Below are 27,028 nucleotides of genomic sequence, written 5' to 3'. Positions count from 1 at the left end.
ATAGAAATTCAAGGAGAGAGGGAGGAGATGAGGACACGTGAGGAGAAGAGAAACTTATCACCCCCCCCCCCCCCCCAATCTCCCTTCGGTGATGTTCTTTGGTATGTGGGAGTCACATGAGTCCATAGGGATGTGACAGGACATGAGGAAATGGATTTGATGAAAGAGCAGCGAGACGAGGTGAGTCAACTGAGTCAACTGAGGACTTAGAGAGGGAAGGAGCCCACGTTGGCTATGTGGCTGAGCCCACGTTGGCTATGTGGCTGTATTCGTCTCTGCCTGGCCGTACGGGTAATGAGGCGGAGTACTGCGGGCGATGTAGTCAGGCGCGAATACAGGCCCTGGCCTGCGTCTGGAAATCAGGCATCCCCTGTGGGATACGAGTCACGAGTCGAGTGTACATGAGCACACACACACAGAGGTAGACACACTCAGACATGCATATACACACACACACAGTCTGTAATGCAGAGGGAGACACAATCAAGCATGCATACTAAACACACATTCCATACACTCAGACATGCATACAACCATACACTCAGACTTGCATTAATAACACATCAGACAGGAGAGTGGCACAGCAAGAAATATGCACATCAACTTGAACAGGCAACCTCAAGCCCTCTAGCTCTGTGACCCACACATTACACACACACACACACACACACACACACACACACACACACACACACACACACACACACACACACACACACACACACACACACACACACACACACACACACACACACTCAACTTCAGGAGTCCTTAGTTACTCCCTCATATCAGTGGAAGCTGTAGCGCTCAAATGGTACACGCTACCCTTGACGGCGCCAGTCAGCATGGCACGCACAGCGTGTTGATGGGTGCACGTGAGGCCAGGCTCCTCCAGTTGGAATGGCAACAGGGACTGAGCACAGAAACGGCAGCAGAAGACTGCAGGCTGCAGCCAAGGCAAACAGGACACTACAAGAGTCAGCAAAGATTCCTCAAAAGCATCTGACACACAGATAAACATGTACACCCATAACACGGTGATTAAAATACTTGTTTGTGGTTGCACTATGACATTGCTCCATGGACACTATGCAAAGACTATGTTGGCGCCAAAAGCTCCAAAACAAATACATTTTTTTAGTTAGAATGCAAAATTCACTGTTATTATTAAGAAATATTTGGTGCCATCATGGTGGATAGTTTGTCAAACTCCCTCCATCTATGGCTCTTCTCCCCGTCCTCCCTATTGTCATGATAATATCCCTAATGACTCTGTTCCCCCAGGGCTGTTGAGGCTTGGGAGGAGATGGGAGAGGAAGGGGGAGAACTATTGTACCCTTCATCTTTAGTTGTTGAGGGGAATCATAAATCGTCCTCCCGCCCCCCTCAGCCACCTGTTGGAGAACTCGCCCACTAAGGGCATTCCTCTCTCTACTCCGTTGCTAGGTGATGATGATGATGACGACGACAACAACGACTTTGCAAATCTATTCCCATGCAGGCTTGGGAAGTCCAACTTTAACCCGAAGCTCATGAGGTACGAGGATCAACATCTCCTTTCTTTGTTCTAGGCTGGGCTAGAAGAGTTTAAAGACACAAAAGGTGGTCCCAGGAACAGCTCTAAATAGGGAGTTTAAAACCATATGAAGAGGGATTTGAATACTTGGAATTGTGATTCCTTTATTAAAAGGAGAGATCCGCAGTAGCGGGAAAGAGTGTCATGGCCACCCCACCAACGTTGTTAGCCGAGCAGAGGAGCGTCATGCAGCACGGGGAAAAAAATAAAAAACACGTATTGTGCTCTAACGCACGTATATCGGAGAAGAAAACAGTGTGTTGTTATTCCTTAACTTTTTTGGCTGTAACATCGCAAATGGACGTAGCCGTTTCGCCATTAAGGATTGCCGCTTTGAGCCTCAAAAAGTCTGACAAAACAGCATCTCGTCCATTATCTGTTCTGGAGTTTGAAGTACTTATCAGACCATTCCAATGCCCTATCCTATAACCAACCCATTTCCTCTCTATCCCCTCCCACGCTTAGACAGCAGATTACTCTCTAGGTCTCATAGTTTCCCATAAAACCTACTTCCTGTGAATTGACCCAAAACACAGTGCTAGTGACGCAACAGGGCAGAGGTCACATGAATAAAAAAAATTTTTTTTTATAAAAATACATTAAATATATACACACAGTACAAGTTAAAAAAATTGGGGGTCAGTTAGAAATGTCCTTGTTTTTGAAAGTACATGGTTTCCTGGTGTTTGATGCCATTCCATTTGCGCCATTCCAGACGAGATTATGAGCCTCCCGTCAGCAGCTTCCTAATGGTTAAAACAGTCAGAGTCTGGACAACCCCTCTCTCTCCAGTTAATGTCACCTCTCCCAGCTCTTACTGATACCTACCCATAAGCCCCCTCACCTTCCATTCACTTTAACCAGCACCCACTGAGCACCGACTGACACCGGATGTCCGCAGATGGTGAAAAGTAGTTGAAATTTGGCCTTGATGTTAACGACCACAGACGGACCAGACTGGAACAAATATGAACCTATCATAGACGTGTGTTTTACAAGTTCAAATAGCACAGTTTGTAGAGAACAGCAGAGTACAGTACATTAAAGTACAGCACTGTACACTGAGTAGAGCAAAGTAGATTACAGTAGTACTGAATAGAGTACAGTAAGTAGAGTACAATACTCAGTAGAGTACACCAAAGTTACCAAAGTTTGCAGCTGCACAGTTCTTCAACCAAATGAGTTTTTTTGTACATTTTCCCGTTGAATTTCTTTAAAGTAGGCCTTGTGTATAGATTTGTATGTTCTGGTCGACTTTTACATCGATATAGTTTTTGTTTTGGCATTCAATTTCAAAAAGGTGAAAAACTGAGTCAAAGCGTTGCCGGAGAATTGCCCTTCTGCAATGTAGATTTCCCGCGTAAATAAGCGCCCGTGCACGACCACGGTGTGCAGCTTCAACTTCATCCCAGGAAGCTGCGATTTCCAGCGCTAACAATCAGTAGCACTCACGCAACGAAAGCTGCCAGCACATACACACAGTAGTACTGTATGCCAGGCGCTAATGAGTGATGGATGAGCCCTGGGATGGCTGTGTGGAAAAACTGTGTCCCGCAGGCAACGCTCACTTTAAGTACTCAGGTCTGGATCACATCAAGCCGTTTAAACACCTGCCAATCACAACAATAAAGCAGCGCTTTACGAGTGTGGTTAAGACTCTCCTCTCGCTGCGACCTGTCTGAAGGTGGGTGCTTAGTTAAAGGGGAAGGGAGGTAGATCACTACGGGTGATTCGGCAAAAAGGATGAATATTACAGACTGGTTGATTTGACAGCAGAAATTGCATCTCATTAAGAGGATAGGAACACAGGGTTAGAGTGAAGGGTTGAGGTGAGTCAAAAATGAACTTCTTTATTATCCAGGATTTTAAATGGAACAGTGTTGATGGAATTAAGAATCTCTTCAGTGTATCATTTTACAGTCTGCCATCGATTTTTCCGACATTGTGTCGAGCGTAGCAATGGCTTCCGAGCTAAACGAACGAGACGTGAGAGAGACCGAACCTGCTGCAGTGAGACTAAAATGGATAACCGGTCCAATAATGAAAGCACCTTCAAAAAGAACGAGCCTAGGAAAGGAATGACACCTATAGAGCATTTAATCTTTCAAAACGACAAAGTTATTTATTTTTTTAAGTGTTATGCCGTCCTCCCTGCAAGAGGAAGGGGAAAAACTCTGTCCCCGCTGCGTTAGATGTTAGAAACGCTGTACGCCATAACTCCCGAAAGGTAAATCACGTTGGAAGGTTTGAGGCCACCGGTGTCGCTATAGGGTGGAAATGTACACGCAGTAACCAGGCTTTCACGACCAGGTTGAGCAAGTGGAGGAGCCTTTGAACGCAACACTGTGTCCCTGTTCAGAGACACAGGGCGGAGATGAGATGGACGAGGCGCACAGAGAAGCCACCCTGTAGATTTGTCCCTTTAAAAAGTGGCTTTGGTATGTTCCTGGCTGCAGTAGACCCTCAGAAACACACACAGAGATGTGTATGCGGCGTGCGCACACCTACCCACGCACACACACCACACACACACACACACACAATGTAAAGCTTTGTACTTAGCCTAAAAATGATGGCTACTACTCACATTGTATGTACTCGTTGTACTGTACATACACACCTTTGAGGACATTGTTAAACAAAGAAGTAGATCACACCGGTGTGCTTACACACACGTACTGTAGTCTGTACCCTCAAACACCCACGTCAACACAAACTCATTCAAAACAGTAACGATCTCAAGGGAAGTACAGATTCAAATCAAAGTTTATTTGTCATGTGTGCGGACTACAACAGGTGTAGACCTTACAGTGAGATAATTACTTACAGGCTCTAACCAATAGTGCAAAAAAGGTATTAGGTGAACAATAGGTAAGTAAAGAAATAAAAACAACAGTAAAAAGACAGTGAAAAACAGTTGCGAGGCTGTATATGGTAGCGAGGCTACATACAGACACCGGTTAGTCAGGCTGATTCACACACTACACCCTTGAACAACACAACTCAATACTTCAGATCTTAAATCAGAAAACATTTGAGATAAGACAAACAAACGCTTGACCCCCCACCACCCCTCCCTCTCTCTCGTCTGAATAGGATCATGGTAGTGGGTTTCTCACAGCTGTCTGTGTTCCAGCAGGCATTGAAAAGTGTCCAGGGGGAATGGATCTTTGATACAGCAGGCCTTAGCACCACTAAATATAAGAAAGAAAGAAAGAAAGAAAGAAAGAAAGAGAGAAAGAGAGAAAGAGAGAAAGAAAGAAAGAAAGAAAGAGAGAGAAAGAGAGAAAGAGAGAAAGAGAGAAAGAGAGAAAGAGAGAAAGAAAGAGAAAGAGAGAGAGAGAGAGAGAGAGAGAGAAAGAAATGTCTCTACTCAGACATCAAGCTTTCACGGTTTTGGGAAAGACAATGGCCCTACAAACTCTCAATGTCTTTCTTCATGTGTGTTACCTTCAGTCTCTTCCTTCTCCCATCCCTCTCATAGACTTGTTAATCTCCCACTCCATTCCGCTCCCCGTGCCACTTTAACCTGGGACGGCCCTGTGTCTTTATCCAGCATTGGGATCGCATAGATTAACGATGCCATCAAAGTTGAACTCGGCACATATGGCTGTAGACCATGGAACTAACGTGATAAACTGGTCCCGCCAGAAGACGGGGCGATGAGTAAAACGTGTGTGTGTGTACACGTGATTGTATGCTAAATTAGAGCAAGCTTTTTAATTTGAATCTTCATAACACTCCATGTATCCCAGATCTACCTCAATATCATTAACGCAGGGCCCCCCGAGCAGCGCAGTGGTCTACGTGCTAGCTGTGCCACTAGATATCCTGGGTTCGAGTCCAGGCTCTGGCGCAGCCGGCCGCGACCGGGAGGCCCACGAGGCAAAGCACAATTGGACCAGCGCCGTCCGGGTTAGGGGAGGGTTTGGCCAGCAGGGATGTCCTTGTCCTATCGCACACTAGAGACTCCTGTGGCGGGCCAGGTGTTCCCTCTGACAAGTGGGCATTGTGTCAAGAAGCAGTGCGGCTTGGCTGGGTTGCATTTCGGAGGACGCACGGCTCTCGACCTTCGCCTCTCCCGGGTCCGTACGGGAGTTGCAGCGATGAGACAAGACTAACTAGCAATTAGATACCACGAAATTGGGGAGAAAAAAAGGGGGTAACATGTTTTTTTTAAATCAAAATAAACACCATTAATGTGAGCATGTGACTCGTGAAGAGGAAAGATTTACACCACACACACACTTTCCGGTCTCCTTCAAGCCACATTGACTAAGTACAATGGCGTACAAACACACTTGCACCAAGGACACATGCATTAAAACCAAACATCTACTGCACACACACACACACACACACACACACCCACATCCATTACACGCCCGCCAGCAGGCACAAAAGACACCACTAACAGCGCCGTTAAATAATGACGAGAACTCTCCCAGCGCCCCCGCTCCGTCACGGAGAGGAGGGCGAAGAGAGCGAGAGGAGGAGATGGCTTGTTTAATTTACTGCAGCCCATCTGTCTCGCACTGCAGCTCCCAGGGGCCTGTCCTGCGCTGCTCCGCCTGCCCGTTAGTACGCATGTATGTGAGCAGGCCGAGACATTAGTTCCATAGTAATGGACTGTGTAGAATGGACACGCTGTTCTATTTCACATGCAATTTACTTGGCCGTTTGAAAAAAACGCAAGCCAGGCCTGCACGGCTTCAATTGCAAATACCTCCGCCGGTATTGAACACTGTGGAATACTCCAAAGTATCGTGTGAGCTACAGTGCCTTCAGAAACTATTGACACCCCTTGACATTGTACACATTGTAGTAAAAGCCCCATTTCAAAATACCCCATAATGTTAAAAGTGCAATTATGTTTTTAGACATTATTACAAATTAATAAAAAATGAAGAGCTGAAATGTCTGGGGTCAATAGGTATTCAAGCCCTTAGTTATGGCATGCTTAAATACGTTCAGGAGTAAAAATGTGCTTAACAAGTCACAATATGTGCAATAATTGCTTTTAACATGATTTTTGAATGACTACCTCATCTCTGTACCCCACACATACAACTGTCTGTAAGGTCCCCCAGTTCGAGCAGTGAATTTTAAACACAGATTCAACCACAAAGACCAGAGAGGTTTTCCAACACCTCACAACGAAGGGTACCTTCTAGGTAGGTGGGTCAAAGTTTTAAAAAAATATTTAAAAAAAAGCATATATTGAATATCCCTTTGAGCATGGTGAAGTTATTCATTACACTTTGGATGGTGTAGCAATGCACCCAGTCACTACAAAGATACAGGAGTCATCCTCTCGCTCTTGTCCCGACACCAGACCCCTACAAGTTTATTACTATGGGACAGTTGGAGATCAAATTTGAAAATTGAAACAATGTTGCAAATGTCAGAGAGACAGACAGCAAGGTTTATACAAATCTCCACCGTTGAAAACTAAATGTTAGTCTAAAAGAAATGTGAGATAATGTCTAGATGCTTTTTATAGTGGAGATCAAGTTTATAAATTGCCTGGCTGGGCTGATGAAACAGTGGATTGTGCAGTCAGATGGAAGAGAGTAAATAGGCATTTTAACGTCAGATTTAGCCAGTAGTAACTTGTGGAATAGATACTGGCTGGAATGCGGTTTCAACCAATCACCATTCAGGATTAGACCCAACCGTTGTATCATGTGCAAATAGACCTACAGTATAGAGTTGGGGTTCTTTTGTGAAGTCCATTCTACAAATTAGGTTTGTTAAATCCTAAACACTGAGAGTTGTAAAGTTATTTGAAAAAGGAACAGGACGATACCTACGTTACTGTGAGTTCAGCTCATCACCTACAGTCACGCTAATGCTATGGCACAAAGTGTGCCCTATGATTTTTTGGCAATGACCACGGGCATTAGTTCCTAAAACCCACATATATTTCCTGTTGTTCACTTCCTGTTTTTATTTGCAGCAAGTCATCACAATTTATATTAGATTTTTGCCACCGTTTTCATGCCTCTGTTTTTCCATATGGACTTGAAGACAATCAAGTAAGCTGCCAACTACTCAAGATTTTGCATGTGCCGGTACAAAAAAATCTGAAGACAATTGATGATGAAGTTGATATTGGCTCATGAGTTGTTTGGCTCCCGAAACCGTTGTCAAGCGATGAAGTCTCAAGTGACAGGAAACGTCTCCACCTACATCTGGTCCCAAAACATGGACACAATGGGCTGACAAAAGAAGCTCAAAGGCAAAGATGCTGACTGACAAAGAAGCTAACTGACCAAGAAGCTTAAAAGACAAAAAGATGCCAACTGACAGAAGTAATTAGGCAAAAAGGTGAAGAGGTAAATGGACAGACAAGCTAACAGACAGAGAAACAAACACACGCAAAGAATATCAACAAAGGGATCAGATGAGGAAATAAAAAAGTAGAGAAAGGGCTGGTAGAAATATAGGCAAGCAAACTAGATGGATAAACATAACCAGGCAATAGACAGATAATCATTCAGTCAGACAGCTAAGCAAAGGACGCATTCTATCATATGGAAAGGCAAATATTCAGACAATGGCAGACCGAAATGTGACTGGATGAGGGGCAGTGGATTTATTAAACTCATGAAAATTTGGACCACGTAGAGCAGATGAGCGATCACAGGTTTCCATCCAATTGGTGACAGATCTTCATTTACATTTACATTTAAGTCATTTGGCAGACGCTCTTATCCAGAGCGACTTACAAATTGGTGAAATTGGTGAATTCACCTTATGACATCTTCAAGCAAATATACAAGAATCTGCATAAAGAAAATGTGCATTTTCCCCATCAGTTGTGTTTCCACCAAATGGATTTGTTGCAGATAAAAATGCAGTGCGTGATGACGTAGTGCACACGAAATGTGCTTCTTTGCTTAAAAATACAATTCTAAAAGTTCAATGTGTTTCCATTTCCATCGTTTCCATCCAAAACAGTTGAGCTAAAAAGCAAATGTGGCTAATCTGGTTTTGGCCCATGTGCTCTAGCCAACAGCTCGCAGATAGGCTACAATGTCGGCTAGTTTACTTGATGAGATTATTATGGATAAGAGCGAGAATATATATTGTTTTATCAAAACGGCAGTCAAGCATCAATCATCCTGTCACCAGAATAAGACCCTCAATATGTGTTGGAAACTAAAGTCAAGATCACTGTGCACTTTCACCACCATGTGAAGTTAATCATAGTTGATTTCATCTGTAATCTAATAAACAACCTGGTTTCCCGAGTCATAGTGGGAGGACCACACACCATATCATCATCGCATGACTCCCAAGTTCACTTCGATAGGATGGTTGTTTATATCAACATTTGAGCATAAAGACGTTTTCCAACACCATTTCTCACATAATTAACTTTAACGGCACAAAAAGATCCCACCATGTCAAACGAACTAATCATCTGTCGGCGTTTATAACATTTTACCGAAACTACCCGTTTCCATCACACCTGTTGTGATTTTAATTTGTATGGTGTGACTTTACTCGCAGGATGGAAACATGGTTAATGAGACGGACAGAGTGTTCCCACACAAACTGAACCCCAATGCCTTGGGCCAACTGACCAGACTCAAAAGAGACCCTTTCGATCCAGTTTACATAATTGGGGAACACAAGGCTAGCGCCACAATAGAGCAGTCACGAATGGAAATGGCCAAGTGTCAAGTCTCCCCGGAGCCATAAGTAAACCATGTAAAAGGCTAGAATCCAGACAAAATGTCCAAACGACGGGGTAACAGCCTGCTATTTACCAGGTAGTCAATTAGAAATGAGTTGTTAAAACGGTAATAATGTAACAATTGAAAACGAATGACACTTTGCTTTCTATGAGGTTAAATGACACATTCAGAAGTTTGGACACACCTACTCATTCAAGGGTTTCTCTTTATTTCCACTATTTTCTACATTGTAGAATAATAGTGAAGACATCAAAACAATGAAATAACACACATGGAATCATATAGAAACCAAAAAAAGTGTTGAACAAATTTTATTTTAGATTCCCCAAAGTAGCCTTGATGACAGCTTTGAATACCCTTGGAATTCTCTCAACCAGCTTCACCTGAAATTATTTTTCAACAGTCTTGAAGGAGTTCCCACATATGCTGAGCACTTGTTGGCTGCTCTTCCTTCACTCCGTGGTCCAACTCATCCCAAACCATTTCAATCGGGTTAAAGTCGGGTGATTGTGGAGGCCAGGTTATCTGATGAAGCACTCCATCACTCTCCTTCTTGGTCAAATAGCGCTTCCACATGCTGGAGGTGGGTTGGGTCATTGTCCTGTTGAAAAACAAATGATAGTCCCACTAAGAGCAAACCAGATGGGATGGTGTATCGCTGCAGAATGCTGTGGTAAGCCAGCATGGCTGAGTGTGCCTTGAACTCTAAATAAATCACAGTGTCACCAGCAAAGCACCCCCACACCATCACACCTCATGCTTCACAATGCGAACTTCAAATGCGGAGATCCGTTCACCTACTCTCTGTCTCACGAAGACACGGCGGTTGGAACCAAAAAAGTCTCTTCTTCTTAAAGCCTTCCTTTAGTAGTTGTTTCTTTGCAGCAATTCAACCATGAAGGCTTTATTCACGCAGTCTCCTCTGAACAGCTGATGTTGAGATGTGTCTATTACTTGAACTTATTTGGGCTGCAGCATTTATTTGGGCTGCAATTTCTGAGGCTGGTACTAATTAATTTATTCTCTGCAGCAGAGGTAACTTTTTTTAAATGTTCCAGATTGACCGACCTTCATGTCTTAAAGTAATGTTGGACTGTAGTTTCTCTTTGCTTATTTGAGCTGTTCTTGCCATAATATGGACTTGGTCTTTTACCAACTTGGGCTACCTTGTCACAACACAACTGATTGGCTCAAATACATTTTTTAACTGTTAATTGAAATGCATTCCAGGTAGTCACCTGATGAAGCTGGTTGAGAGAATGCCAAGAGTGTGCAAAGCTGTCATGAAGGCAAAGGGCAGCTACTTTGAAGAATCTCAAATAGAAAATATATTTTGATTTGTTTAAGACAGAGAAGCTACATATAGTAAGACGAGGGTGGGGATGTGTGTCTATTTGTCAATAACAGCTGGTGCGCGATGTCTAATATTAAAGAAGTCTTGAGGTATTGCTAACCTGAGGTAGAGTACCTTATGATAAGCTGTAGACCACACTATCTATATTAATTGTAGCAGTCTATTGACCACCACAGACCGATGGTGGCACTAAGACTGCACTAAGCCAACTCTAAGGCCATGAGGAACAAGAAAATGCTGATCCAGAAGAGGTGCTCCTAGTGGCCGGGGACTTTAATGCAGGCAAACTTAAATCGGTTTTATCACATTTTTAACAGTATATCACATGTGAAACCAGAGGGGGAAAAAAACTCTAGACCACCTTTACTCTAGAGACAGAGATGCATACAAAGCTCTCCCCAGCCCTCCATTTGGCAAATCTGACCGTAATTCTATCCTCCTGATTCCTACTTACAATCAAAAACTAAAAGCAGGAAGTAACAGCTCGATATGGAAGTGGTCATATGACGCGAATGCTACGCTACAGGACTGTTTTGCTAACACAGACTGGAATATGTTCCGGGATTCATCCAATGGCGTTGAGGAGTATACCATCTTAGTTTTCGGCTTCATCAATAAGTGCATCGACGACGACGTCCCCACATTGACCGTACATACAACCAGAAGCCATGGATTACAGGCAACATTCGCATCGAGCTAAAGGCTAGAGCTGCCGCTTTCGAGGAGCGGGACACTAACCCGAATGCTTATAAGAAATCCCACAATGCACTCAGACGTACCATCAAACAAGCGAAGCGTCAATACAGGATTAAGATTGAATCCTACTACACCGGCTCATACGATCGTCGGATGTGGCAGGGCTTGCAAACTATTACTGACTACAACGAGAAACCCAGACGCGAGCTTCCCAATAATGCGAGCCTACCAGACGAGCTAAATGCCTTTTATTCTTTCTTCGAGGCAAGCAATACTGAAGCATGCAGGAGAGCACCAGCTGTTCTGGATGACTGTGTGATAACGGTCATGGTAGCCGATGTGAGCAAGACCTTTAAACAGGTCAACATTCACAAAGCCGTGGGGCCAGAGGAATTACCAGGACACTCAAAGCATGAGCAGACCAACTGGCAAGTGTCTACACTGACATTTTCAACCTCTCCCTGTCTGACATATCAACATGTTTAAAGCAAACCACCATAGTCCCTGTGCCCAAGAACACTACTACACGTAGCACTACATGTCTGTAGCCATAAAATGCTTAGAAAGGCTGGTCATGGCTCACATCAATACCATTATCCCAGAAACCCTAGACCCATTTAATTTGCATACCGCTCCAACAGATCCACACTGCCCTTTCACACCTGGACCTGGACAAAAGGATCACATATGTGAGAATGCAATTCATTGACTACAGCTCAGCATTCAACACCATAGTGCCCTCAAATTTCATCACTAAGCTAAGGACCCTGGGACTAAACACCTCCCTGTGCAACTGGATCCTGGACATCCTGACGGGCCGCCCCCAGGTTGTAAAGGTAGGTAACAACACATCCGCCACACTGATCCTCAACACGGAGACCCCTCAGGGGTGCGTGCTCAGTCCCCTCCTGTACTCCCTGTTCACTAGCCTCCTGATGGGTTGCATCACTGCCGGGTATGGCAACTGTTCGGCCTAAGCCCCCAAGGCGCTACAGAGGGTAGTGCGTATGGCCCAGTACATCACCGGGGCCAAGCTTCCTGCCATCCAGGACCTCTATACCAGGCGGTGTCAGAGGGAGGCCAAGACTCCAGCCATCCTAGTCATAGACTGTTCTCTCTGCTTACCGCACGGCAAGCGTTACCGGAGCACCAAGTCTCAGTCCAAGAGGCTTCTAAACAGCTTCTACCTCTAAGCCATAAGACTGCTGAACATCTAATCAAATCGCTACCCAGACTATTTGCAATGCTACTCTCTGTTATTATCTATGCAGTCACTTTAATAACTCTACATACATGTACATATTACCTCAATTACTTCGACAACGGTGCCCCGCCCATTAACTCTGTATCGGTACCCCCTTTATAGAGCCTCCACATTGACTCTGTACCGGTCCCCCTGTATAGAGCCCTGCTATTGTTATTTACAGCTGCTCTTTAAATGATTTGTTGTTCTTATCTTTTACTTTTTTTAGGTATTTTCTTAAAACTGTACTGTTGGTTAAAAGGGCTTGTAAGTAAGCATTTCACAGTACGATCTAAACTGGTTGTATTCGACGCATGTGACAAGTAAAGTTGGATTTGAGCAAGTTAGCGAGGAAAACAATTACGTACAGCTTGGAGTCAACATTACGTTTCTTTGCATACAGTATATGTGCACACGTATCGGTAGCCTACAATATGCTATGGTTGGTGTGCGCGCACGCTACAGTGTCTTCTTGTGAGTACACATGCCTCCCCACCATGCACACACAGTGCAGACGGGTCTCTGTCATCACCTGGGTCTCATCTCATCAGTCAGCATCACACATACAGTAGGAGAAGAGCGTCTTGCTGATGCTCTCTGCTGCCAGGCAGGGACACATTTAGAACGGTGCAAGTACAAGCGTGCCTCATGTTTTATCTATCAATCAGGCCAGTATTCACAAAGGGTCACAGAGTAAGAGTGCTGTGCAAGGATCAGTTGTCCCCTTTAGATCATAATGAATAAGATTACATTGACGGGGACATGGGGGGGGGGACCTGGGGATACTCAGAGTAGGAACAAATACAAAACTTAGTTGTTTCCTCTCCTTTGCTAATACATAGATTTCTTTACGCGTTGCAAGAGACTGTGTGTACTACATCATTTTTTTATGATACAATTCGCCATTTTGATTCGTTTCGTGGTCTCATTAGTCTAGCCAACGTGTTTTGAGAAGCCCTTTAAAACAGTGGTGTAAACTACTTAAGTAAAAATACTAAAACAGTATTACTTAAGCAGTATTCTGGGGAATTTGTGATTTGATTTTATATTTTTTTGACAACTTTTACTTTACTCCACCGCATTCCTTTAAAAAAACAATTTACTTTCTAACTCCATACATTTTCCGTGACTCCCAGTAGCACCTGTTACATTTTGAATGCTTAGCAGGTCAGGAAAATTGTCCAATTCACACACTTATCAAGAGTAAATCCCTGGTCATCCCTACTGCATATGATCTGACGGACTCACTAAACACAGACTTACTTAAGTAGTATTTTACCTGCTGACTTTCACTTTTACTTGAGTCCTTTTCTATTAAAAAGGTATATTTACTTTTACTCAAGTATGACAATTGGGTACTTCTCCCACCGCTGCTTTTAAAATTAGCCTCAAATGATACACACTCAGTTTAAGAGGCTATGCGGCTTGAATTTGGATCACAGAGTTTATAATATTCAGTACAGCAATGCAGGTGGACTCTCTGTAACAAACAAAACAAAAGCTTGGCCTTATTTATCATTCAGACGAGATGCATTATATGGAAACCAAGCAACTAAAACCTAATTAATAACTGATCAAAAGCTTCTGAACACACAGGCCTTAAAGCAACCGGGCAAAACAGGACAGAAATCTATGTATAAACTAGTCAACAAACACACGCACAGACACGCATGCACACGGGAACATCAATATGTGCACTTGTAGCCTACGTGTTAGTCTGAAAAAAATATCCATACCACCCACCCACCCACCCACACACACACACACACACACACACACACACACACACGGCCCTGAGCTGCAGATGCCACACCAGCTCTGGAACACTCACAGGACAGTGTTCCTAACTGGCAGTGATTGCATCACAAGGCCATGCCTTAATTCAACTGGTCTTGTGCTCTCTGCCTACAAGGCTTTGAGACGGCAGTGGAGGTCTGAGCTAAAGGACGATCGAAAACAAGTGACCCTCAAACTTTTGAACGGGAGTGTCTCTTTCAGGCTGTTGTTTCAGGGTGGCCTGCTTTGACAGAGACACTCCCAACAGGTAAGACACATAGACGACCCATTCGAGGTTGTTAAACTTGCAACCCAGGATACTGGGTTGTAAAACTTGACAAAAAAAGATTAAAACCCACGATTCACTTTCGCTCTTTCCATCCTTCTTCCTTTAGTGCCTGTCTTATCCTGCCCCTGTCCAGTTAAGTGGTGGAGAGTTCAGGAGGTGTGATAGAGAAATGTGTCAACCTCCACAAACAGGTAAGGGACACACAGAGACAGAGAGAGTGACAGAGAGAGATGACCCAATGTATGTTATGTTCAACTTGACAAAAAGAAGAATAAAATAAAACAATTCAGAATCATTTGCCATTGAATACTCATGATGTTTATGTTTCTAATTTATGTCTTTCATGTTGGTGTATCAGGGTGGCGTGCTCTGTTCTCTCCAATTCAGACCAAAGCAAGACTGTGTTAAAAGCTCACTATGGATCTACCAACATTTTGGCCTCTACAAAGTCTTAAGGATGTCGTTGCAGTGTGATTAGCGTGTGTTCTGTTTCTGCCATCTCTGTCCTCCATACCGTCTTGTCATAATCACCGCAGCTGATGGCACATACTCAACTTGTACTTGATAAATCAACACCATCAATCAATGTCATTTGTATTCCAAACAGAATTGCTAGTCTAAATGTAATATTGTATGCTTGTCTTCTCTCCACTACCCAGAAATACATGGATGCGTCCGTGCACAGCGCTCATTCAGAAGGACTCCTTGTTGAAAGACCACACGGGGGAAGAAATATGTAAGAATTATGACATTTTCCTACTCACATTAATTCACACATTAATAACCTTCTTTTTCTTGACACCAGATTGAGCCTATCCAGACCATGTGCTGGCTTGGATATTTTCCTCTCACGTGGTTTATTCCATCACATTTGTAGCTGCATAACGAGACAATCGCTAGTTACGTAATTGACTAAGTCTGCCCCTCTGACCTCGGGCCCAATAATCCATCATGACATTTGTCATGTACCCTTGACAGTATGCAGCTGCTCTAGTTCTACACATTCTAATCCCATCTTCTGATTAAACACCCTCCAATTTAAAAAGGTAAATGCAAAAGTTAGAAGTCATACTGTGTAAGGTGTACTCAGTTAACTTACTGTTGGAAATATGACTTGGGTAACCCTAAAAAAAAATCGGACACATTTTTGTGTGAAGCTCCCATCGCCTACCATAAGAATAGATGGGAATCCCTTTGCGGATGAGAGCCCCGTCCAACTCTTCCTGGATGGAGAGGAGCTACTCACTAAAGAGCATGAGGACATCTCCATGGGGGTCCATTTCCTTTTTCATATTTAGTATGCAGCATCAGTGAAAAGCACTATGCCTTGCATTCAGAAAAATTTTGTGGGAATTGACGAGGGGGGTAAATGACCAACAAATGTTTTTGCTGCAGAGAGGACAGGGGAGACAAGAGCAAAGTAATGCGAGGTCAGTTGTAACAGCCACATTACTCAAACTAGAAACCATGTACAACGCTGTTATTCAATGTGTCTCTACATGCCTATGAGTTTTAGTATTATTTCATTTAACCTTTATTTAACTAGGCGAGTCATTTAAGAACAAACAAATGCTTATTTACAATGACGGCCTAGGAACAGTGGGTTAACTGCCTTGTTCAGGGGCAGGACGGTAGATTTTTGTCTTGTCAGCTCAGGGTATCGATCCCTAGAAAGTTATTTGAGGAACTTTAAAAAAAAGTTATTTAGGGAAAAGGTTCCTTGAGGGATTCCACTGGTGTTGCAATGTGAGGAACCTTCGGGAACCTTTTCTTTTTACAGAGTGTTGAATGAACACAAAAAGTCAGCTATTTTACACACTCACTAGTTAACATACACTGCATGACACAACATTACGTTTGTAACTTCCCAGAAGTCATCGACTCACAGTGAGAGTATAGAAGAATTAGGCTAAATTCCATAATATCAAAAAGGTCAAATGGCCCAAGTCCCATAGCAGCAGGAAGATGTTTGGAGGTGGGGGGGTGCTGCACATTTTTTGGTCGAAAGGGGAGTGCACTACTGCCAAGTCCAATATTCTAGTCAACCTATCAAGTCAACCCATCGTGACATGCTTATTGAAAGGCAGATAAAAACCTACCCCGACACATACGTAGGCTGTATCAGGCAGCCTAAAGCATAAATCATAGTCCACAGACGCGATAGTCCAGCGTCCCATTGTTACATAGATACTTTTCTCTGAGACCTCCATCCACCGTGGGCGCACAGCCCGAACGCGCACCTCTCCACTTCCTCTATTCATTTGAATGTGCTGACAGGTGGAGAAATTGCTTGAGCTGCGCTGAGAATTATGAATGCCAACGGTCCAATATTCTACAACACTGCTGTGCATATGCATACACGTTTAGGACTACAAAGAAACCCTTTATGCTGCATTCGTAACAAAGTGGGAAGTGGAAATGTACCACATACGACTGGGGAAAATCCACTTGAAAAGCCTCCAACTGGTGATTACTAGTGAGAAACTCATCATCCAGAGCGCTCACTCCTCTCACATGCTCTGACGTCACCTACTAAGGAAATTACTTTGATAACATTTTCTGCAGTTAAATGCAACAACACATTATTCATAAAAAGCTATCTGGTAATGTGTTATTTGAACACTATAATTAGTTTGCAAGCATGCTAGCTGTACTTTTAGTTTATGGTATATGCAGTTTGTTGGCCATTAGCCAATCTGCTCTTATCAATGAGTACAATGCATATGAATGCATCCAACTGGTATTCACCACTTCACAATGTAGTAAATTCCCATTTCCCACTTTGTTACGAAAGCAGCACAACTCACAGACCATGGAGTAGGTTGATGTCTAGTAGGTTGGACCAGTGTCACATCACGGCCAACACGGAAATATTTCAAATCTGATCAATCAGTGAGAGCTTTGTGACTGGACGTCGGGGCTGTTTTATTTTTAACTGGCATCATTTACCTGACTCACGAGAAAAAACGGACGTCACCGCATGACAGCCGTTGACGGTGAATTTGTTTGAGAACTGTTTCGAGTGGCCATCAAATGTGACATCTAAACATTCAAAAATGTCTTTCAAGCTTTTAAATCTTTCAATTTTGAAACAAAATTGCACAAAACCTTGTAGACAGTTGTTGGCTGAACAAGCACACACTGTGCAACGATTCCATCTATGGACAAAGCTTGTTACATTGTAGCGGCAGCCTATATAAAACTGTCAAGGCTCGCAACAAATGACATTTTAACAGTTTACACAATGGCGGGATGTGGCTGGCTAAAGCTTCGGTTTGATATTTCTGCACAACAGAACAGGAAAACGGGGTCGTGACAGCACACAGATTGAAACACCACGTTAAGCTCTCCCCTCGAACTAACCGACTACCAGGCGGATTTTAGTCGGTGTAGAGGCTTCTACCAAATCTGGTCTACCTGTCACACGTCCGATCAACCGCATTGTCAGTAGCCTAAATAAATAGCCAGTCAATACCTGTTGACTCCTCCTACCGACGTGTTGGTTGGTGGAAGTCCCGAACCGAGCCGTTATGTTTTGTCCTGTGCTTCTTTTCCGAAGTCCTTAGACGAGGAGTGGCCCGGTATAGTACGGTCTGCTTCGTCAGAGGGTGCGAGTCTGACTAGAGCTCTGCGAGTTTTCTGCAAAGAAACTGGTGTTCACGGAGCCGCGCAAATGGATGCAAGGCTTAGAGAGCAGCAGCTATTGCGGTCACGTGCATTTTCGGGAAACCCAAAACTGGCCAGCCAAGAGAAGTCCACTCCCACGTTTCATATCTACCATGTCAATTATGTCATCTACAGCAGGGTTTCGCAAAAATCGGTCCTGGAGGCCCCTGCAAATTTTTTGGTTTATGCCCTAGCCCTAGCGCAGCTATTCAAATAATCTAAGCTTGATGATGAGTTGGTTATTTGTATCAGCTGTACTGTACATCAAAACTCCATCCTGCTAAGAAGCCTACTATTGCTCTTCTAACTAGGACATTGGAAGTGCAACATGCATCAAATGTTTATAATATTCCTTTCATAATCAAACGAATACATTACGTGTAATGATGTTTTGAACATAAATGTGGCATCAATGTCACTATCTATATTAGATAGGATTCATTCTTGATGAGAAAAAAACGAAACCAATCTGTGTCAACTGTCAATGAACCAAATTCTTAGTGTACAATCTAAGGGCGCTTTCACATGTCACTGTATGCTCCAGACCCAGTCCCTATTCCACGCTATAAAGCACGTGTGAAACGCAAACAAACCCTGGCTGAAACGAATCGTGGATCTGCGTGAGTAGCTTGTCCAAGATCCTGCAGAACAGCAGTACCGGGTTTTGTGACGAACCAGCGTGAGGCGCGTAAAACATTTTTTGCCCGTTGTGAACAAGCTCGCTCGCTAACTTCATTTTGTTGGTGATACTAGAAGTATGATGATGATTTGGTTACTTTGCGGTAGGGTAATCGGTTTCCATTTGTCTAAGCCTGATTTTGGCATGCCCTCACTAGCAGACCCAAGCATATAGGCCTACTTGTATGTATCACTGAGGACACCCCCCCCCCCATTCCCCCTGATCAAACATGCCTGTAAAATCCATTTTTTCTCAGCAAGGATGGAAAACAGGCATTTTTTTATGGGGCCTGGCTGCCAACCAGGAGGGGCTCCTGGGAACTGTCCCGTGCTGGGTCGGTAACATGTCGCCTCACTGCTATCATCTTCACATCCCCCACTCTCTCTCCCAGTCCAACGCTTTGACTGACAAGTGAAGGGATAGGACCCTGATCCAGCTAGGGCTTATACAGCACATGCTCCCAGGAATCCTTGACGCCATTCATTTTAAGGGACTACGCTACAGTATTCCTCCGAGACGTCTCTCTCTCTCTCTCTCTCCTTGTTTCTTTCGCCCATAATGTAATCTTTCAAAGGGGCTTTCAAAGATGATTCCTCTGACACTCATCCTGGCTAGTGTCTTCCTCTCTCCTCTCCTGGCCTCGCCTGGTCTCCCTCTCCTCTGTTTATGGCAGACTGTAGTGGGCTACATTCCAATCTATTCCTGAGATGGAAGTGAGCGCAACGGGTCCGTCCAGTCCGCTCTTGTTACTGCCGGACAGGGTGTGCCATGGGCAGGCATCCCTGGCTGGGTGTCCTCTCTCATCTCTCCCTTCTCTCCTCTCCTCTCCCTTTGCCAAGATGTATGAGGAGAGCGACAGCTGCTAGGAGACTGCCAGGACCTTTTATCCACACAGCACTATGGCCTGGCTGGCCGGCGCAGGTTCCAGGGAGAGTGTTTGCAGACCTGGGTACAAATACTATTTGAACTGTGAACCTGGAGTGTCAGGTGGGCGTCATTTGCACATTGGAGACGTTTCTATTGGCTCAATCACGCCAGGATAAGCTCAAACAAGCCCAACTAGTATTTGGAATGATTTTCAAATAGTATTTCAGCCTAGGTCTAGTGGATCCAGAGTGTGTGTTTGTGTCTCCTGGGACAGGAAACTGAGCATCCCAGGGCAGAAAGATAGGAGGTTTATGGGCCACGGAGACGAAACTAGCAGATGGGTGTCTTTGCCTGGTCTAAGCCTTCCTCTCCTTAATCTGTCTGGGACTGCAGGAGCACAGGCTTGAGCACAGATGTGGCCGTAAGCAAGTGCTTGTGTATTTGTGCTTATTTGTGTGTGTGTGTGTGTGTGTGTGTGTGTGTGTGTGTGTGTGTGTGTGTGTGTGTGTGTGTGTGTGTGTGTGTGTGTGTGTGTGTGTGTGTGTGTGTGTGTGTGCGTGCGTGTGTGTGAGCAAGAGGACAAGTACATTAGAGTGTCAAGTTTGAGAAACAGATGCCTCACAACTGGCAGCTTCATTAAATAGTACCCGGAAAACACCCGTCTCAATGTCAATAGTGAAGAGGCGATCAGTATCCTGGCCTTCTAAGGCAGAGTTGCAAAGAAAAAAACATGTCTCAGACTGGCCAATAAAATATTAAGATGGGCAAAGGGACACATACACTTGACAGAGATATGGTTTTTCTTTGCAACTCTGCCTAGAAAGCCAGCATCCCCGGAGTCGCCTCTTCACTGTTGACATTGTTTCTGGCCATTTTGAGCCTGTAATCGAACCCACAAATGCTGATGCTCCAGATACTCAACTAGTCTAAAGAAGGCCAGATTAATTTCTTCTCTAGTCAGCACAACAGTTTTCAGCTGTGCAAACATAATTGCAAAAGGGTTTTCTAATAATCAATTAGCCTTTTAAAATGATAAACTTGGATTATCTAACACAATGTGCCATTGTAACACAGGAGTCATGGTTGCTGATAATGGGCCTATGTAGATATTCCATTAAAAAAAGATGAGAGAGGCCTGTAATTTTCATCATAAGTACACTTCAACTATGACAGACAAAATGAGGGGGAAAAAAATCCAGAAATTCACATTGTAGGATTTGTTATGAATTTATTTGCAAATTATGGTGGAAAATAAGTATTTGGTCAATAACAAACAAGCAAGATTTCTGGCTCTCAAAGACCTGTAACTTCTTCTTTAAGAGGCTCCTCTGTCCCCCACTCGTTACCTGTATTAATGGCACCTGTTTGAACTTGTTATCAGTATAAAAGACACCTGTCCACAACCTCAAACAGTCACACTCCAAACTTCACTATGGCCAAGACCAAAGAGCTGTCAAAGGACACCAGAAACAAAATTGTAGACCTGCACAAGGTTGGGAAGACTGAATATGCAATAGGTAAGCAGCTTGGTTTGAAGAAATCAACTGTGGGAGCATATATTAGGAAATGGAAGACATACAAGAGCACTGACAACTGTTCTGTCTTATTATTATTCGACCATGCTGGTCATTTATGAACATTTGAACATCTTGGCCATGCTCTGTTATAATCTCCACCCGGCACAGCCGGAAGAGGACTGGCCACCCCACATATGCTCTCTCTAATTCTCTTTCTTTCTCTCTCTCAGAGGACCTGAGCCCTAGGACCATGCCCCAGGACTACCTGACATGATGACTCCTTGCTGTCCCCAGTCCACCTGGCTGTGCTGCTGCTCCAGTTTCAACTGTTCTGCCTTATTATTATTCGACCATGCTGGTCATTTATGAACATTTGAACATCTTGGCCATGTTCTGTTATAATCTCTACCTGGCACAGCCAGAAGAGGACTGGCCACCCCACATAGCCTGGTTCCTCTCTAGGTTTCTTCCTAGGTTTTGGCCTTTCTAGGGAGTTTTTCCTAACCACCGTGCTTCTACACCTGCATTGCTTGCTGTTTGGGGTTTTAGGCTGGGTTTCTGTACAGCACTTTGAGATATCAGCTGATGTACGAAGGGCTATATAAATCAATTTGATTTGATTATCTCCCTCGATCTGGGTCTCCACGCAAGATCTCACCCCGTGGGGTCAAAATGATCACAAGAACGGCGAGCAAAAATCCCAGAACCACACGGGGGGACCTAGTGAATGACCTGCAGAGAGCTGGGACCAAAGTAACAAAGCCTACTATCAGTAACACACTACGCCGCCAGGGACTCAAATCCTGCAGTGCCAGACGTGTCCCCCTGCTTAAGCCAGTTTATGTCCAGGCCCGTCTGAAGTTCGCAAGAGAGCATTTGGATGATCCAGAAGAAGATTGGGAGAATGTCATATGGTCCAATGAAACCAAAATATAACTTTTTGGTAAAAACTCAACTCGTCGTGTTTGGAGGACAAAGAATGCTGAGTTGCATCCAAAGAACACCATACCTACTGTGAAGCATGGGGGTGGTAACATCATGTTTTGTGGCTGTTTTTCTGCAAAGGGACCAGGACTACTGATCTGTGTAAAGGAAAGAATGAATGGGGACACGTATCGTGAAATTTTTAGTGAAAACCTCCTTCCATCAGCAAGGGCATTGAAGATGAAATGTGGCTGGGTCTTTCAGCATGACAATGATCCCAAACACACCGCCCGGGCAACGAAGGAGTGGCTTCGTAAGAAGCATTTCAAGGTCCTGGAGTGGCCTAGCCAGTCTCCAGATCTCAACCCCATAGAACATCTTTGGAGGGAGTTGAAAGTCCGTGTTGCCCAGCAACAGCCCCAAAATATTACTGCTCTAAAGGAGATTTGCATGGAGGAATGGGCCAAAATACCAGCAACAGTGTGTGAAAACCTTGTGAAGACTTACAGAAAACGTTTGACCTCTGTCATTGCCAACAAAGGGTATATAACAAAGTATTGAGATAAACTTTTGTTATTGACCAAATACTTATTTTCCACCATAATTTGCAAATAAATAAATAAAAAATCCTACAATGTGATTTTCTGGATTTAATTTTGTCTGTCATAGTTGAAGTGTACCTATGATGAAAATTACAGGCATCTCTCATCTTTTTAAGTGGGAGAACTTGCAAAATTGGTGGCTGACTAAATACTTTTTTGCCCCACTGTAAGTATGGTTCTCAATCAGAGACAACGACAGACAGCTGTCCCTGATTGAGAACCATACCCGGCCAAAAACAAAGAAATACAAACATAGAAAAAAGAACATAGAATGCCCACCCTAGTCACAATACGTATTCACCCACTGAGTCAATACCTGTTAGAATCACCTTTGGCAGCGATTACATCTGAGTCTTCTTGGGTACGTCTCATAAGAGCTTTGCACACCTGTATTATGCAATATAAGCTCTATCAAGGTGTTGGGGATCATGGCTAGACAGAAATGTTCAAGTATTACCATAGATTTGTAAGCAGATTTAATAAGTCAAAACTGTAACTTGGCCACTCAGGAACTTTCACTGTCTTCTTGGTAAGCAACTCCAGTGTAGATTTGGCCTTGTGATTTACTCCTGCTAAAAGGTGAATTCCTCTCCCAGTGTCAGGTGTAAAGCAGGCTGAAGCAGGTTTTCTGCTATGATTTTGCCTGTGCTTAGCTACATCCCATTCTTTTCATAATTAAAAACTCTGCAGTCTTTGCCGATGTCAAGTAGGCCTATACCATGATGCAGCCACCATGATCCTTGAAAATAAGGAGGCAATTACTCAGTGATGTGTTGGATTTCCCCCAAACATAAGCCTTTGTGTTTAGGCCAAAAAGTATATTAATTTGCTGTGTTTTTATGCAAAATTACTTTAGTGCCTTGTTGCATACATATGCATGTTTTTGGATTTTTTTTTATTGTATATATAACATTTTGTATTATTCTTTTTACTCTGTCGTGTAGGTGATTATTGTGGAATTACTACAATGTTGTTGATCCATCTTCAGTTTTCTCGCATAACAGCCATTGAGCTGTTTTAAATAATCAATGGCATCATTGTCACGACTTCCACCGAAGTCGTTTTCCCTCCTTGTTCGGGCGGTGTTCGGCGGTCGGTGTCACTGGTCTTCTAGCCATAGTCGATCCACTTTTCATTTTCCATTTGTTTTGTCTTGTTTTCTTACACACCTGGTTTCCAGTTCCATCATTAATTGTTGTGTATTTAACCCTCTGTTCCCCCCCATGTCCTTGTGTGAAATTGTTTGCTTGTACCCATGTAGGTTCTTTTTGTAGTGCCGTGGGTTTTGTAATTAAACTGCTCCGGCTATTACCTATCTCTGCTCTCCTGCTTCTGACTTCACTGCCAACAGTTCCGCAACCCTTACAATCATGGTGACATCCCTAACCAGTTTCCTTCCAGTCCTGCATCTCAGTTCAGAAGGACGACTGCATCTTTGAATGTATTACAAATAAAAACCTGAAATATTACATTTACATAAGTATTCAGACACTTTACTCAATACTTTGTTGAAGCACCTTTAGCAGCGATTACAGCCGCGAGTCTTCTTGGGTATGACACTACAAGCTTGGCACACCTGTATTTGGGGAGTTTCTCCCGTTCTTCTCTGCAGATCCTCTCAAGCTCTGTCAGGTTGGATGCGGAGCGTCACTGCACAGCTATTTTCAGATCTCTCCAAAGATGTTTGATCAGGTTCAAGTCCGGGCTCTGGCTGGGCCACTCAAGGATATTCAGAGACTTGTCCCGAAGCCACTCCTACATTGTCTTGGCTGTGTGCTTATGCTTGTTGTCTTGTTGGAAGGTGAACCTTTGCTTGAGTCTGAGGTCCTGAGCACTTTGGAGCAGGTTGTCATCAAGGAACTCTCTGTACTTTGCTCCGTTCATCTTTCCCTTGATCCTGACTAGTCTCCCAGTCCCTGCAGCTAAAAACATCCCCACGGCATGATGCTGCCACCCGCATGCTTCTCTATAGGAATGTTGCCAGGTTTCCTCCAGACTTGATGCTTGGCATTCAGGCCAAAGAGTTTAATCTTGGTTTCATCAGACCAGACAATCTTGTTTCTCATGGTTTGAGAGTCCTTTAGGTGCCTTTTGGCAAACTCCAAGATGGCTGTCATGTGCCATTTACTGAAGAGTTGCTTCCGTCTGCTGCAGACATTTTTTGGTACCCTTCCCCAGATCTGTGACACAATCCTGTCTCGAACCTCTACAGACAATTCCTTTGACCTCATGGCTTGGTTTTTGCTCTGACATGCACTGTCAACTGAGTGACCTTATATAGACAGTTGTGTGCCTTTCCAAATCATGTCCAATCAATTGAATTTACCACAAAAAACTCCAATCAAGTTGTTGAAACATCTCAAGGATGATCAATGGAAACAGGATCCACCTGAGTTCAATTTCGAGCTTTTTATAAAAATGTCTTTTTGCTTTGTCATAATGTGTGGTGTTGTGTGTAGATTGATGATATTTTAATTTATTTAATTAATTTTAGAATAAGGCTGTAACAAAGGGGTTCCCAAGTGGCGCAGTGGTTTAAGGCACTTCACACTACAGACCCGGGATCGATCCCAGGCTGTGTCGCTGCCAGCCATGACCGGGAGACCCATGTGGGCACGCCCAATTGTTCAGTTTTTGATTTGTTAAAAAAGTTTGAAATATCCAATAAATGTCGTTCCACTTCATGATTGTGTCCCACTTGTTGTTGATTCATCACAAAAAATACAGTTTTATATCTTTATGTTTGAAGCCTGAAATGTGGCAAAAGGTCGCAAAGTTCAAGGGGGCCGAATACTTTTTCAAGGCACTTTATATATATGTATGTATTTATCCATTTTAGAAAAAGGCTGCAATGTAAAAAAAAAAAAAAAACGTAAGGGGTCTGAATACTTTCCAAATGCACTGTATGCATAGGGGTAAGGTGACTAGGCATCAGATATAAGATAAACAGAGTAGCAGCAGCAGCTTGTATGCGAGTGGGTGTGCATGTGTGAGTCAGCATAAGTGGGTGTGCATGTGTGAGTCAGCATAAGTGGGTGTGCATGTGTGAGTCAGCATAAATGTGTGTGCATATTATGGTTGGGTGAGGACACAAAGTTAACTCAGTCCGTGTAGCTATTTTGTTAGCTATTTATCAGTCTTATTGTTTGGGGATAGAATCTGTTCAAGATAAGAATAACAAATAATTAAAGAGCAGCTGTAAATAACAATAGCAGGGCTCTATACATGGGGTACCGGTACAGAGTCAATGTGTGGGGGCACCGCTGTAGTACCTTGCGATCGGAGGCAGTGATGCCATACCAGGCAGTGATGCATCCCTTCAGGATGCTCTCGATGGTGCAGCTGTAAAACCTTTTGAGGATCTAAGGACCCATGCCAAATCTTGTCAGTCTCCTGAGGGGGAATAGGTTATGTCGTGCCCTCTTCACAAATGTCTTCTTGGTATGCTTGGACCATTCTAGTTTGATGGTGATGTGGACGTCAAGGAACTTGAACCTCTCAACCTGCTCCAAGACAGCCCTGTTGATGAGAATGGGGGCATGCTCAGTCCTCCTTTTCCTGTGGTCCACAATCATCTCATTTGTCTTGATCACATTGACGGAGAGGTTGTTGTCCTTGCACCACACGTTCAGGTCGTCTCAATGTTGTCGGTGATCTGGCCTACCACTGCTGTGTCATCAGCAAACTTAATGATGGTTTTGGAGTCTTGCATGGCCATGCAGTCATTAGTGGAAAGGGAGTACAGGAGGGTACTGAGCACACACCCCTGAGGGGCCCCCGTGTTGAGGATCAGCGTGGCGGATGTGTTGTTACCTACCCTTACCGCCTGGGGGCGGCCCATCAGGAAGTCCAGGATCCAGTTGCAGAGGGAGGAGTTTAGTCCCAGGGTCCTTAGCTTAGTGATGAGCTTTGAGGGCACTATTATGTTGAATGCTGAGCTGTAGTCAATGAATAGCATTCTCACATAGGTGTTCCTTTTGTCCAGGTGTGAAAGGGCAATGTGGGGTGCAATAGAGATTGCATTATCTGTGGATCTGTTGGTGCGGTATGTAAATTGGATTGGGTCTAGGGTTTCTTTGATTATAGTGTTGATGTGAACCAACAATGACCAACCTTGCAAAACATTTCATGGC

The 27,028-nt window shown here is 43.8% G+C and overlaps 1 protein-coding gene across 1 annotated transcript in view; it reads right to left on the bottom strand.

Annotated features, from left to right (window-relative positions):
* LOC135553949 (retinoic acid receptor alpha) overlaps positions 1-18,318 on the bottom strand; it is a 210,298-nt gene extending 191,980 nt beyond the window's left edge. The window contains exon 1 of the mRNA XM_064985907.1: positions 18,116-18,318. The gene's annotated coding sequence lies outside the window, so the exon portion shown is untranslated. The remainder of the gene's footprint in view (positions 1-18,115) is intronic.
* Between the last annotated feature and the right edge of the window lie 8,710 nt (positions 18,319-27,028).

The sequence above is a fragment of the Oncorhynchus masou genome, chromosome 14 (genome assembly GCF_036934945.1).
Source record: "Oncorhynchus masou masou isolate Uvic2021 chromosome 14, UVic_Omas_1.1, whole genome shotgun sequence".
Lineage (NCBI taxonomy): Eukaryota > Metazoa > Chordata > Actinopteri > Salmoniformes > Salmonidae > Oncorhynchus > Oncorhynchus masou.
Note: the sequence above shows the minus strand (reverse complement) of the source record. Positions and strands in the feature narration are given on the sequence as shown.